General features: G+C 34.3%; 1 long non-coding RNA gene across 1 annotated transcript; it reads right to left on the reverse strand.

Annotated features, from left to right (window-relative positions):
• Positions 1 to 6,015: 6,015 nt before the first annotated feature.
• Positions 6,016 to 14,884, reverse strand: LOC104897148 (uncharacterized). Its single transcript, XR_008969511.1, has 5 exons — positions 13,430 to 14,884; positions 11,023 to 12,009; positions 10,860 to 10,920; positions 7,258 to 8,600; positions 6,016 to 6,222 (listed from the first exon to the last, which is right to left on the reverse strand). It is a non-coding gene; the product is annotated as an uncharacterized LOC104897148 (long non-coding RNA).
• Positions 14,885 to 15,456: the final 572 nt, after the last annotated feature.

Raw genomic sequence — 15,456 nt, forward strand, 5'->3', positions numbered from 1 at the left:
TGGCAAATTAAGTGAGGAACTTGAATAAAGAGCCAAGGACATAAAGAAGATTCATGAACTTGTTCGTGAGAGAGTCATTAAAGTCAATGTGAAACTCTAGCTAAGGATTAACAAGAAGAAGAAAGATGCTTAGCTTCAACCATGATATATTTAGCATGGATTTATAATAAAATAGAGTGTTTTTCTTTTCTTATGTAGTCGTTTTTTTTATTGCTTATTCGAGATGAGTGCATATTTGACTACCTTGTTGCAAAGATTTTATTAAAAATATTTTTAAAAGTTGCCAACAAGTTTTTAAAGAAAGACTCATAAACCTAATTTGACATTGAAAAATCGTAGGAAAAAGTACTTATCAAATGTAATAGGATCGAGAAATCAAATTCTTTTAACTCTCGAGAACTTAAAAATGCGACGACTCTGAATGAATAGTTAGAAGTGAAGAAGAAAAAAAAAATTAGTTCTTCCTGTGTAGATTTTTCCTTCATGACTCCATAGATGGTCAATGAACCGAAAATTGAGTTCGGAGATGAGGGTACAAATATGATCATGAATCAAATTCGCCTATAAATGGCCTCTACTTATGTCACAACCCCAAAGTTTGAACCGTATTTTATTAAATAAAGTCAACATTTTTTTTTACTTTTTTTTTAAAAAAACGACCATTCAAATCTTGGGGTTATTACGCCACATCTATTTTCTTTCGAAAACAAATGTAAGGCTAACTAAAGTAATAGTATAATAATAGAACTTGAAAACTAGTTAGTTAAGGTATTAAATAAAACCAAACCTAATAGTCTCGCTTTAACAATCCAAAATCTTATGATAACTTAATAATAATAAATCCTCAAAATAAGGTAGTCTTTTATTTCACAATTAGGTGGATCTAATACTACTTGAGCGCTCACTTTTGGAACGTAATCCCCTTTCACCAACCTGCAAAATTTAATAGAAAAGAAAAAGAGAAGAAATATACAAAAATTAGTAAAAACTAAGTAATTCCAACTCTATCCCGTAAAATAGTAATAGTTTTATTTTGAAAATAATTTCATATAGTATTTAACATATTATATTATAATGTATACACGTACACAAACAATCATAAAAAAAAACATTAATATAATAAGTTATATAATTCATGCAAAGTTATCTTTAATTAAGAAAGGGGAATGGAATGCCAGTAGGCCAAGACTAGTCCCAGTAACCACCTACTTCAACAGTGGGTCGTCACCCAAATAATTTATGGCCAACATCGTTTGATAGAATGTCCCTAGTGTGCACACCCTTCACTAATAGCCTAATGATCTCCGCAGACGCGCGCCACTAGGTCCGCTATTAGGAGGAAGACAATGACAAAATAATAAAAGTTCACCACCTGTTGGTAGCCTAATGATCAAACACCACTAGGTTCACTACTTCACAGGGTAGCTGTTCATTACCTATGGAGGATCCAAATCCATAGGTTTCATTCCCTTTTCATATATCCACTTTACGTAATTAGTAAATTTTAGGACAACCAAGAACATATAATTTACAACATACACCACAGTATACACATACAATAACACATGATACACTTTAATTACTTTTGGTTATGAAAAGTCAAACGTCCAATATCACATTACCCATAAAGTCCGAAATCACATACATCGTTTAATCATAATGATGTGTCCAAGTTATCCGCCAATCTTAGGCGGATTTCGGGGCGTTTTTGGTGTCGGTACGAGCTTAGTTTCGGGATTTAGGAGAGATTTGACGTTAGGAGGTGTTGCCGGAGGATGTTGTGATTTGAGGAGTCTAGGAAGTGATTTGCATGGTGGCACACTCGAGGGCCGATCTTAGCCCTCCGATCACTTTTTGTATCCCGGGGTCCTTGTTCGTGGTCCTTTATGGTGCATCTTCCGAGGTTTTTCGAGTTTTGTTCGAGTTTCGAGTTCCGAGGTCCGTGGTTCAAGCTTCGTTGTTGTTCGTCGCCCGAGGATTGATTTCACTTCAGTTCTACAGCTCCATGGCTTACTCAAAAGCCAAGTTACTTCTTCTCTCTTTGTATTTTTTTTTGGTTTGGTACGTTTTTGAGGCAGAGAGCATGTCGCGACCCGCGATCAGTATCGCGAATCGCGACCTGCCTGTTGTCGCGAGTCGCGAGCTATGTCGTGTGTCGCGACCACTGCCGCAACACCTTATATTTTCTTTTCCTCCCTTGGAGGGTAAGCATGTTATGTTAGCTTTTATTTTTAGTTCTAACTACGAAGGAAAGGTAGAGAGAGAAGGGTGTTCCATAGGTTTTCATCTACTCTTTCTTATTGGATTCGTAATGAACTCTATGGCTTTGCTAGCTTAAACTTCCATCTTGGATTTGGTTATTGAAGCTCTAATCCACTTGTGAGAACTTCTTACTCTCTATTTTCTTATGGTAATTGTGATGCTTCTTGTTTTTTTTTCCATGATATTTGCATAATCTTTGCTAGGAACGTTACTAGTATTGTTGTGTGAATCATCTAATGCTAGTTTTAGGTGCATAATCGGATTGTTGTGTTCCTAGCTCCATGTAGCATACTAGGTGTTTGATTAAATGCTGAACATTAATCTTGTACACTTAGAGAAGCATAGCTTATTACTTGAATGTTGTTGCTTTGATAACATTAGTAATCCTATCGTGTTCCTCGACTTTAATGCTACTTTGGTTTGGACTTAAGTGCGATTCATTTGAGTTAAGTCATAGTAAGAGCGGTTCAAACCACGCGGATCGTGTGTTAAACCACGATCTAGGAGGATAGAGGTATCGACTTCTCGATAGGTGACCATAGGAAGGGTTGAGGGTTAAGGTTTCATGATCACAAAGTAGGTTAGGGTGGATGTTAACCGAGCCCAAGGCCTTTTTATATTGTAATCTCTTCGTGTTTTAGTATTGTGAGTAGTTTAGTTTACTTACATTGTTCCAAATCCCCCCCTATTCGGCTACTTTGGCCTTAGCACATGCTAGGGTTCTTAATTTGCTAGTTTTCGATCAAGTTCCTTTGCTCCATGTGGATACGATCCCTACTTCCATTATACTTGCTTAGTATGCATGAAAGTAGGTTAATTATATTTGGTTAGGAGTACACGGCAAACACCTACCACATAACTTTTCCATAATCCAATAGTCATCAACTTACATGAGTTAACATTAATTATACCAGTACCAAGTTCCCTTAGAATAACATAATAACATTAGTTGTACAAAACCATCATAGTATGTAGACTAACGGTAAAGTACTTATTTATAACATTATAATTACAATATTATTAATAATATAGTCATATGGTACATATAGTAGTACTTTACACAATAATAATAAAGTTCACACAATTGCACGTTTGTAAACACGTAGCACGTAATTTTGCTGTACGGGATTCTAAAGTGGATGGACATTGCGAATTACCTCGAGTGCACGTAGCGTAGCAAAAGTCGGCCTAAAATTCACCTTCTATGTATTCTCCGTATACAATAGCACAATAATAATTCTAATTAGTGACTAATAAAGCGACATAAACTAAATTGTAATTACAAAAGGTTGTTAGTCTTTTAAGTTAGACAAAAGAAAAAAAAATTATTTTTTTTAAAAAAAGAAGGGAAACATGGCTGTACTCGTATAAGAGACAAGACCAAGGTTTTCTTTTGTTTTTTTGTTAAGATATGAAAAGCAATTGGGTTGTAACCCATTAAACCAAAGTTACTGACTTTGCAAAACATATTTGTATACCATGAAGGAAAATAACTGAGAGAAGAAATGAAGGGAAAGGAAGCAGAGAAGAAGAAGAAGAAGGAAGATGGAGCTAGATTGGCATTCCGACAACCAGAGCACGACGCCGATTCGGGTCGCCAGAACTCAGGTGTCGTTGGTGGGTTCGTTTACGTCAGCATTTTCTCTCTCTATATTTCCCCTTTTTTTTTTTGCTGAACAAATTCGAATTTTCGAGAAATTCAGAGTATATATATGGCTGTAGAGAAAAAGAATAGTATTGTGTGTGTCAATGTATGGCGAATTTCGGCGGTTTGTTCTGTTGATGGGTTGTTTACATATTCAAGACTGTTTTTTTGTTGTTGTTATTGTAGCCGTGAAACTGGAGTTTAGATTACAAAGGAAGGAGAAGAGGGAGAACATTACCAGTTAGCAAGAGAAGAGATGTGTGCTGAGTGATGTGAATTAGAGGAGTATATATAGGATGGAGGAATGGGATGTGAAGAGGAGGAAGATGAATCAGATTGGGAAGATCAAACAACTCATTATTTTTTTTGTATCCCATCAGTAACTGAAGTTGATGATCAGTTCTAAAAGGCCCGTTGAATTCACTTGGCTAATTGGAAGACTAAGAGCTTGGATTTAATTTGAGAAATTGTTAGAATGCTCCATACTCTATCGTATGAACTTGAATGAAATGGAGATGTAGTTTTTTCTTTTTAGTTGATGACTTCATAAAATATATATATATATATATATATATAAATCAACAAATTAAAATGGATAATTTGAAATTATTAGAGTTTAAGAAAAAAAATAGTCAATGTAAATAAATTATTTGGGTAAAATAATTATTTCAAACTCGTTAAAAATTCGGGATATTACATGTACCTCCCCTTAAAAATAAAGTTCGTCCTCAAACTTTTAAGTTAGCTCTCAACAATTCGATACTCATTACGAAAACGGTTTGTTAGTATCACAACTTAACAACAATTTTTATGTAGTGTTATGCAATTAAAAAACCACATAATATGTTAATGTGATCGGAAATTAATCAATGTTGTTTTATAAACACATAAAAGACTAATTTTTGGTAACAAGTTATTTATGTAATCAAATTACTAGGAACCTAATCCAATTGTCCAAATTAACTGAATCTAGCATTAGAATATTTATTTAAGTCTTTGATTCACACAAAACAAAAACATGTGCAGTGAATAAAACATTAAATCATACAACATGACATGGATATGAATAAAATATAAAAAAAAAGGGAGATCAGAGAAGAATGTATAGAATGATGTTAATCCTTTAAGATCTACTCATGAAAGTAGATTACAAGTAAAAAAATGAATTAAATTGGAATTGACCCTCAGGAATTATACCGTTGTTGCATGGGTCTTATGCAACGATCAGCATGATGAATAATCTTGATACTTGAAATATGAATTAGAATGTCTGAAGGTGTTTGAATGAGTATTTGATTTTGTGTTAATTTTTGAAAGTGTATGTATGTGTGTTGTAAGTATATTCGAAGTATCATAGCGTCTCAAAGCCTGTCAAAAGCATAGGAAAATTGTTCGAAGAAGCGTAGCTATTTATAAGCAAAGGGTACCGAAAAGGGAATTTCCAATAGGTGACCTCGAACTTTTCGAGTTTTCCATTGTGATCTTCAGTTTTTTTAATGTGATCTTATAAAGCAAAAATCGTTAATTCTTTTAACTTTGCGTTAGATCTCCCATGGAGAATTTCATGTCCTTAACAAAACAAAGAATTTCGTGTTTGGAGCTTAAGCCAAATTATTACCCAAGTCAATTAGTTGAATCTGGGCTTATAATTTGATTTGAATAAACAAGCCATCCTAGCAAAACTTGTTAATCAATTCTAATAGTTAGGCCTTAATCTGATTTGTTTAATGAAGTCACTTGGTTTGATTATGTTGGGTTAATCTTGCATAAGCTAAGAAGCTAAACTGATTTTGCTTTCGATTTGCAAAAATGAAAATCAGACTTTACTTAGTTTATTTTGTGATTATTTTCAATAATAGTTAAGATTAAAGTTAGAATAGTTATTGTTATTATTGTTGGTGTTAGGAATGTTCCTAAGATAATTTGAGCATCACAGTTAATTATTGTTATTATTTTTGGAGTAATTGCATCTATCTTATGGGATTCATATTAATTAGTTAATGTTCAAGGAATAGCAATGAAGTAAGATTGGTGAATGGGATTATATTAGGAGTTTCTTGTATCAGCTCGCTCTTCCGAGCTGCTAGTGAAACACACTCAACATCCAATAACTAAAATTAACTCTTAAATAAATTACTTTGCATCGGAAAAATATCCTTAATTACACAAGTAACTCGACTAAATTCCCAAAAATTTATACAATGAGAAATCAGTAACTATTCCTGAATCAACTATCTAAATACAAACTCAATTCATAATCTACAATGACATCTTTATCTTGCTCCATTTCCAATTCCGAGCTCACAACATAAAACCTGCAAATTCAGAAAGGAAGTCCAAAAAAAACAAAATTCCAAAATGAGTGGAAAACTCATAACCTTTACTTCGACCCGTTATAAACATTTTATTTGTCAAATCATTTCTTTTCGTTACAACGCTGACATAGCTCATTCTCTTAAACAAAATCAGTGGCAAGTACATGCTTTGGACAAACGCTGCCTCCAAGGTTCGTTATGGAGCCCAACAATACTACCCCCAAGGTTCGTTATGGATCGTAGCCGACCGTATCAGGTCAAAAGAAGTAACCGTCCTCCACCCATACCTTGCCCACTTTCTATTTTCAGTTTATTAACTAAGCCAGCAAAACATTTGCATATTCATATTCATCGAATAACATTTCCAAAATCAACTCATAACATCACATTAATAACTATGGTCATAGTACGAAATTATTTATCAAAAACAGAATAAAGAGATCCACACATAGAAGGGCATGAGTAAATAATTTTACTGAACATAAAAGTAACCTGAACCGCAATTCAGATTCCATCAACAGAATTTCCTTCATTAATCTTATCTCCAAATGGAACTCAACTTCAGAATCATTATCCAACAATTTACCTCATAACAATAACAGTAATTAATTAACTCCTCACAATATGAGAAATTAATCTAATTAACCATTCTTAATTCAACCTGCTATACTAATCGAACTAAATCCCATAATAGAAAATAATGAAACTAATCCTACAACTACTAACTAGACTGCATATATATCTGCAACTACACTAATCCTAACAGATTCCCCATTCTAAGATTATGACAACCCTCGCATCAACAACAACGTAGCATTAGCTATGCGACAGCCACACGAACAACCATAATAGCACCGAACAACACAACAACCCAACAACAATGGAATAACCTATAAGCAATAAACCACCACACAGAACAACCACCCAACAACACCACTACAACAACAATAACAACAACAAACAACGGCGACTTGGGCTTGATTTACAAAACTTGAAATCAGATATTCAAGAGAAAAAGAAATAGTATGAGTATACCTCTGCTCACAATAGCAATGAAGAACAGGGGAAAAAGGAACAGAGGGGGTCTCGAAGCTTCAGTGCACAGCGGCGTCACCGACGAGCAGCAGTGCATCAGCAGGTCCGGCGAGCTACGAATCGCGGTGGCCAAACTAGAACGGCGACACCACCGCTAGATTACAACAACAACAAACAAAGGGGAGAGAGACGGTGCACGAGCGCCGCACTTGCGAACATCAACTACTCGCGACAAGGGCAAAGGGAATGGACGGATACGCCGCCAGGTTGCGGCGGCAGGACGCTCGAAACTCAGGCGAGTAGGCTGACATGACAACAACACATGCAGAGAGAGATGCAAGGGAGAAGTGGTTTCACGAGGTTGGGGTTCTCTTTTGGGTTTTGGGGTTTTGAAATTTTAGAATCCACTAGAGAGTAAAGGAAGGTGATGGGGTTTCATTGACCTACAATAATAACAAAGGAACGAATGGTTCGAAAAGGAATCCGACTTTGGTTTTCTAATTTGCGAAATACCGCTCAACTAATTGCACAATACCCAAAATATAAAATAATAATAATAATAATCTCATATAATTAAATAAATAAATACATTACAAACACATCAATATAATTCATACTCCAACTCAAATAAAATAAAAGTTTTCAGAACATGATTAACTCAATAACTATATTTAACTTTTAAATAAATGCTCTTAAAAACAGGGCTATTACATTATTAATTATTGTTATTGTTGTGAGCGAAATTATTGGAGAATGATTATGGATTTAAGTCTCATTTGGAGATCAAGATTAATGAAGGAGATTGTGTTGTTGGAATTGTAATGCGGTTAGGTAACTTTTATGTTCAGTAAAATAATTTACTCATGCCCTTATGTATGTGGATCTCTCTGTTATGTTTTTGATACTTAAGTTTGTACTATAGCCATAGTTATGAATATGATGTTGTGAGTTGATTATGAAAATATTATTTGATAATATGAATACGCAACTGTAACAGCCCGCTTTCCCGAGCTGCTAGGTAAATACACTTAAGATCCACTAATCACAATCAATGCTTAATAAGCCTCGGATTAAACATTTACTCGCAGCGGAAACATAACCTATAAAACGATCCTGAAACCTGTGGGTTATTGGCCCACAAAACAAAATCCTTTATATAAGACTTCAATTACACCGATATCTCGACTAATATTCCCAAATATTGTATACAACGAAATATAAATATCTAATCTCAAATACACTATCTAGATACAAACTCAATCCATAAGCTACGACGACATCTTTATCTTGCTTCACTTCAGAATCCTGAGCTCACAGCACCAAACCTGCAACAATGTTTGACTCTACCACCCACCAAGTGACAGGCCACATAAATGACAACACTATCAGCAAAGCTGAGTACACACTGTGTAATAGAAAATACAATTTTAGGTGTATTTTGAAAACTAACACATAGTTATAATAACAGATAATCACATTTGACTCAGTTATTATAGTTTCACAAAATCAAATCGTTTGGCATGAACGCGAGTGGAGAGGGGTACCACGCAGTACCAGTTGTCTCCAAACTATTGAGGATCGTCACCAGCCTTTTATTATTATGCTTGCAAGACTTACCCGGACATGTCCTATAACGCCAGGAACTGGAAGGCAACAACTAGGGACTCTACTCGCCCTAACTCGGGGTGCCTATTCATGCCTCACTTTCATATTTATAAAATATAAGATTTTTAATGATTCATACTTGAGTCCTCAATACTCATAACATAAAACCATATTTGACCTTATCTGGTCTTAACTCATATCTGAATCATTTCCTCATTATCATACCAAATCATATTTTGAGAAATATAGTATTTTCGAACGATTTCGATAATTGAACAAAATGATACTTTTATAACAATCCAATAGCAATTCACAACTAACTCATAGAGATGTATCTATAATCATGGCCATTACCACAAAGATATATGATATTAAAATTCAATAGTAACGCACACAGGAGCCTTCAAATACATTTTGTTGAACCTAAAGGTTACCTCAACTCTATAACAATTATACGAAACCTCCAATCATCATAACTTGATTTCCCATATCATCTTGAATTATATATGTCTACATAGCCATTCTCCAACAACTATCTCACGATAACATCAATAATCAATAATCAAACTTAAACTAATTCCCAATTCACAAATTATCAACCTCTAACATTCTAATTTCCTTAATCCTTAATTAATAACTATAAATTTGATGATATTAGCTACATCGGCTAGCATCCCAATTCATAATCATAATTCTAAATTATATAACTAAACCAACTAAACATAACACACAATCTTACCTAAATCAAGAACATAATTTGGTTACCAACAAATATAATGAAAATATAAAGCTAACTTGGCACATAAATAAACTGATTTCCATCTTGCACTCAAATCCTTAACCAACCGAATAACAATTCCAACAACACAATCCCTTTCATAACTCCGAACGATACTCCATTCCAAATCATCTTCCAATAATCACCTCATCACAATAACAATTTTCAACAACCAGTCTTAACTATTCTAATTAACTTTTTCTAAAGCAACCACCATGCTAATCAACTAAATCCCGCAAATAGAAATTAACGAAGTCAACCCCATAATTCATAATTCATAACTGGACTTTATACATATTAACTCCAACTACAATAATCATAATAGACTCCCAATTCTAAGATTATGATTTCCATCACATCATCAACAACGACTATCCGATAATACATCTAAACCATAATAGAGATGAATAAATTATTCACTAAACAACCTCTAACCACATCACTTAATCTAAATCAATACGCTTTTCTAAAATCATCAACAATTTAGTTTTCTTAACTCAATTAATAAACTACTATAACAACACCAGAACAACATTATAGCAGTAACCATAACGACAACGCAACAACCACAAGAACAACATCACAAACCACAACAACTCACACCTTCACCACCAAAACTAGAACAGATGCCAATCACTACTACTCCGATAATTAAATATACCAACTATAACAACATCAACTATGCCAAAGTTGCAACACCACCACCACCTCTACCCCCAACAACAAACCAAAATCCACCACAACCACAATCACAATAACATCAACAATACTATAGCAACATAACAACAAAATAATAGCAGCAACCACAAACACCAACAACCAACACCACCACCACGACAAAAGAACCACCACCTATAGCAACTACTCCAAAAAGTTAATACAACAACATTGACAACCGCGCATTACCATCACCACTACAATGATACAACCACAAAAAAAACAACAACATAACAATGATAACAGCAACCCAATAACATCCACCACAACCACCACAACAACTCCACAACAGCCAACATAACTACAACAACAATAACTATAGCACACCAATAACCATAAAGAACTTCACAACTCCACCACCACACCAACAACAAACAATAACAACAGCAACAACTAACAAGCAATAGCAACAAACAGTAGTAACAACAACAAATAACAACTTGAGTTCGACTCACTAATCAAGAATTCTGAAAGTTAAAGAAAATAGACAAGAGGTGTGTACCTCTGCTCAAGTAGAGCAGCGAAGAAGAGTGTGACAGAGGGTTGAGGGAGAGGTTTTGAAACTTCAGCAATAACGCAGCAGCAACAAACAATAGCAACTTAGATTGAATTTGCAAAACTTTCAATCAGAATTTGAAGAGGAAAATAAAGAGGTACGAGTATACCTCTACTCTGCGTGAGCAACGAAGAACAACGGGATGAAGGAGGGGGTTTCGAAGCTTCAGAAGTGGAGCTTCGCGAGGCTTGTTGAGCACCGGCGAGGTAGCAGCAGGCCACGGCGGCACAGAACGGCAGCAGCAACCAACCGCAACGACGACACAAGAACAGGAGAGAGAAAACGGAGAAATAACGAACACGAACAACAACACCACACACGAGAGAGATGAACAAGGGCTGCGAAGTGCGTAGGTCTCCGACAGCCGCGAAAAACGCCGGCGAGGTAGTACAGCTGCAGCGCGACGACGACGGAGAGAGGAGCAGGGCTGCGAGGTGCAGCGCGAGTCTCCGGTGACGGAAAACGGCCGACGACGGCGCGGGTTCACCGGGGTTTCACGGGGTTTTGGGGGTTTCAGTTCGTCGAGCCCAAAGAACAGGGGAGGGGTTTCGTTTTGGGGTTCTGGAATTTTACGAGGAAGGAGGTACGAGAAACAAAATAATGGAATGGGTTTTGGGTTCTTTTCACGGGTTGGGGTTTTATTTCATTAAACCGACAAAAGGTATAAGAGTTGAAGGAAAAATCGACTTTGACTTCCTATTTGACCAAATAGCACACAATTTAGTCGCAGATAAGACCCAAAATAGTTTTAATAATAATAAAAATAATAAAAATAATCTCATATAATTAAATAAACTAATACATTACAGCATGACAAATAAAATTTATACTTCGCAACTCAAATAAAATAAGAATTTTCAAAACATAATTAACTTAATAAATATAATTAATATTTAAATAAAGGTACTTAAAAACAAGGCTATTATAGCAACTGTTTGGCTGACATAGTTTATGAACTGAAAATAAAAAGTGGGCAAGGTATGGGTGGAGGATGGTTACTCCTTTGACCTGATATGGTCGGCTACGCTCCATATGAACCTTGGGGGTAGTATTACTATGATCCATACGAACTTTGGAGGAGGCGTTTGTCCAAATCCTGTACTTACCACTAATTTGTTTAAGAGAATGACCTATACCAACGTTGTAACGGGAAGAAATGATTTAAAATAAAATGTTTATAACGGGCAGAAGTAAAGGTTACGAGTTTTCCACTCATTTTGAAATTTCGTTTGTTTTGTATTTCTTCCCTGAATTTGTAGGTTGTGTATTGAGACTTAAGCCAAAATGAAGCGAGATCAAGATTTCATCGTTGATTAAGGATTGAGTTTGTATCTAGTTACTTGATTGGATAATAGTTATTTATAATTTGTTGTATATAATTTTGGGAATTTTCTCAAGTTATTGGTGTAATTTAAGGTTATTTTTTCCATTGTGAGTTAATTAAGAGGTAAATTCTAGTTTATAAGTTGTCGAGTGTGTTCCATTAACAGCTCGGAAGACCGGGCTGTTACATGAATATAGATCATGAGGACTTACAACATGTTGTAGTGTGACTAAGGTAAGGGCAGGAAAGGTATTTGAGAATGTTGTGCTAAAAGCCAACTAGTGGAGGAAACAATACTTCAACGTCTATGGCCATTAGCTGAAAACGCTACAATAGTTCAACAACACATTGTCAATAAATCAAGATAATACCCATCCTTATCAACTCCAACAAAATGCATTAACCTTTAACTTAATCCTTTTTTCACTCTTTCTTTTCTTTTATTTTTTTTCAGATTTTTTTTTTCTCAACTTATTCATCATTATTTTCGTTTTGCACTTCACACTATAATTTCAAACATTATTCTTTCGACATACATCATTTCTTCCAATAATTACCGCAAACTAAAAAAAATAAGTTCAGAACATGAACTTTAATGCTACACCACTTAGCAAGACTTGGGTAGAGAAATCATAAAATGCTAGAGTCTTATAATGTAGATTAATCAAGATAATGAGATATCAAAAGATCAAGACATGACTAATTAAAAGGAAAAATAGATACGAAAAGAAAATATTTTTAAAGGCTCAAAACAATAAACCGCCTCAATCATATCAACACATGCATATGTCATATAAGTTTCAAAGAAGGGCAAGTCAAATTCAAGAGTCATACTTCATGAGTAACTATCACACAACAAAAGTAGAAGAGTAACGTAGATGTATTAGTCTAAAAGGTTTTTAAAAAAATCCTCAGTAGGCTTATGCTTTCCAAGTAAACCAAGTCTTTCTTGAAAGAAATCAACCAATCTTACCACAAACCATTCAAGTTGCAAAACAATCGTACCCATGAAGCAGTCATTGAAATCTAACTCAATCTTATATAATTTAATTACAATATCCAAGATATACCTAATTCTCACGAATCATCATTCTCATGAATTAAAACAAATATTTCATGTATGAATGCAACAAGAAGGCAAAAACTAAACTAATATGCTCGTAATACTAAGAAATAATAAATCCTAACTCACTTTTGTATGAATCACAATTGCGCTTAGCATGTACAACAACCCTTAGGTTGCGCTAGTGAATGAGTAGGTCTCGTGAAGGTTTTCAGAAGGCATGTCCACAAAGCCAAAACATGCAAACATTCAAGAAAAAAGAATCTATAACAAACGTAAATGGATTATATACGCACGTCTTGACCCAAAGAGTAAATTCTCCCACCTAAGCTTAATAAAACATTGCCCTCAATGTGATAAAGTATAATACGAGGAGAACAAAAAGGGGAACATCCACAACCACATGACAAGAACAACTTACTCAACCACACAATCAAGTTAAACCAATATAAATGGCAAAAAGAGAGATGACTCTCAAAACTTGAAGAGTAGGAAAGGAAAAACTATACCAAAAGGGTTGTGGGTAAAAACTTAGAGTTGAACTTCGTTCCTTACACATCATAAGATCAAAAAACCTAGAGATTAATCTAAATGAATAATAGGAACTCAACCCCTAGATCCCATTTGCACAATTTTAAAAGTTCGTAAGAAAATAAAAAAAAAACTAAAATTCCCTAAATTTAAAATTAAAAAGAAAACAAATAAGGTTAGAAAACTTGGGTTGCCTCTCAGGAATAGCTCATCAAAGCCCTTAGTAGTTTGAATCTTCTTCAATTTCAATCCGTTTTGGATACATGATATATCTTTTTGAAGGTTATCCATGTGTCTTAATAGTCTGCAAATAGGAGTCCAAAGTGCCTGAAATTACATTAAGAAACCAAACAACCTGTGAAAGTTCCATAGTTTATAAAAAGGGACATATGCATAAATGCAATGTAAAGACTCTAATAATACATGAAAATGCATTCTAATATGCAACGAAATGATGTTAGAATATGCACTTATCATTACAAGCGTGGATCCTTCATTACACTTGGTCAAAAACACAAACTTATCAACATGGTTGGAGAAAGTATCATGGCCTTAAAAGTTGTTGTTCCTTGTGAACCATTAATGGGGTCATCATTTCAGCCCATCGAGCCATTGATTCCTTTGTTACTCTGGGTTCATTAATGAAGTCAACGTTAACATGGGAGTCTTCATTCATTTAGGAGTTTGTTTCTCTTTTATTTAATATTGTGATGTGTAATTTTATTGCTATGTATTCTGTTAAGAATCATGTAATCTATACATATCATATTAGCTTAGGATGTAATAATGAGCTACATTACATGGCTGAATAAGCGTGGCAACTTACAGCAAGAAGGTAGCGTAAAGCTAGGGATTAGTTAGCTCTTTTAACAACTCACCCATTATCCAGCTCCATTTACCATGGGCATTTACAATCACTTACAACGGCGGGCAACTACTTGAAGAGAAGATTCCTTAATTCTGGAAAAGTTAGCTCTTAACAGTTGGTTTTGTATTTAGCGGGTTTTATTTTCCATTTCTATTAAATTAGCACATTCAAGTTAATTTAGTTAGTAATTCCTTAATCAGTGGATTGTGCTCCCAGGAGTTAAATAGTGCTCCCATTACGTAAAATAAAACATTTATGAAAATGAAAACGAACATTTTATCATTGAAATAAAACATTATAGGAATTCACTTAAAAAAACAAATATTTTACTTTTCAAGTGGAACATTACAAGAGTTCACTTACGAAAACGAACATTTTACTATTAGAATGAAACATTACCAAAATTCAATATGAAGATGAACATTTTACTGTTGAGGTGGAACATTACCATAATTCAATTACTTAAGTAGAAAATTTACTCATCAAACATAGAACATATTTTTACGAAAAATAGATAAAAGTTTTTGTTTAAAAATAAGCTATAAAAGAACATTTTTCAAATAGAAAATAGAACATATATTTTTGCTGAAAAATATGCTTAAAGCGAACATTTATTGAAATAGAATATTTACTTATTGAAATTAGAACAATTTTCATGGAATGTAAAACATATTTTTTCGCTGAAAATTATACTTAAAACGAACATTTGTTGAAATAAGACATTTATTCATCGAAAATGGAACAAATTTACTGGGTG

The sequence above is a fragment of the Beta vulgaris genome, chromosome 5 (assembly GCF_026745355.1).
Source record: "Beta vulgaris subsp. vulgaris cultivar EL10 chromosome 5, EL10.2, whole genome shotgun sequence".
Taxonomy (NCBI): Eukaryota; Viridiplantae; Streptophyta; class Magnoliopsida; order Caryophyllales; family Amaranthaceae; genus Beta; species Beta vulgaris.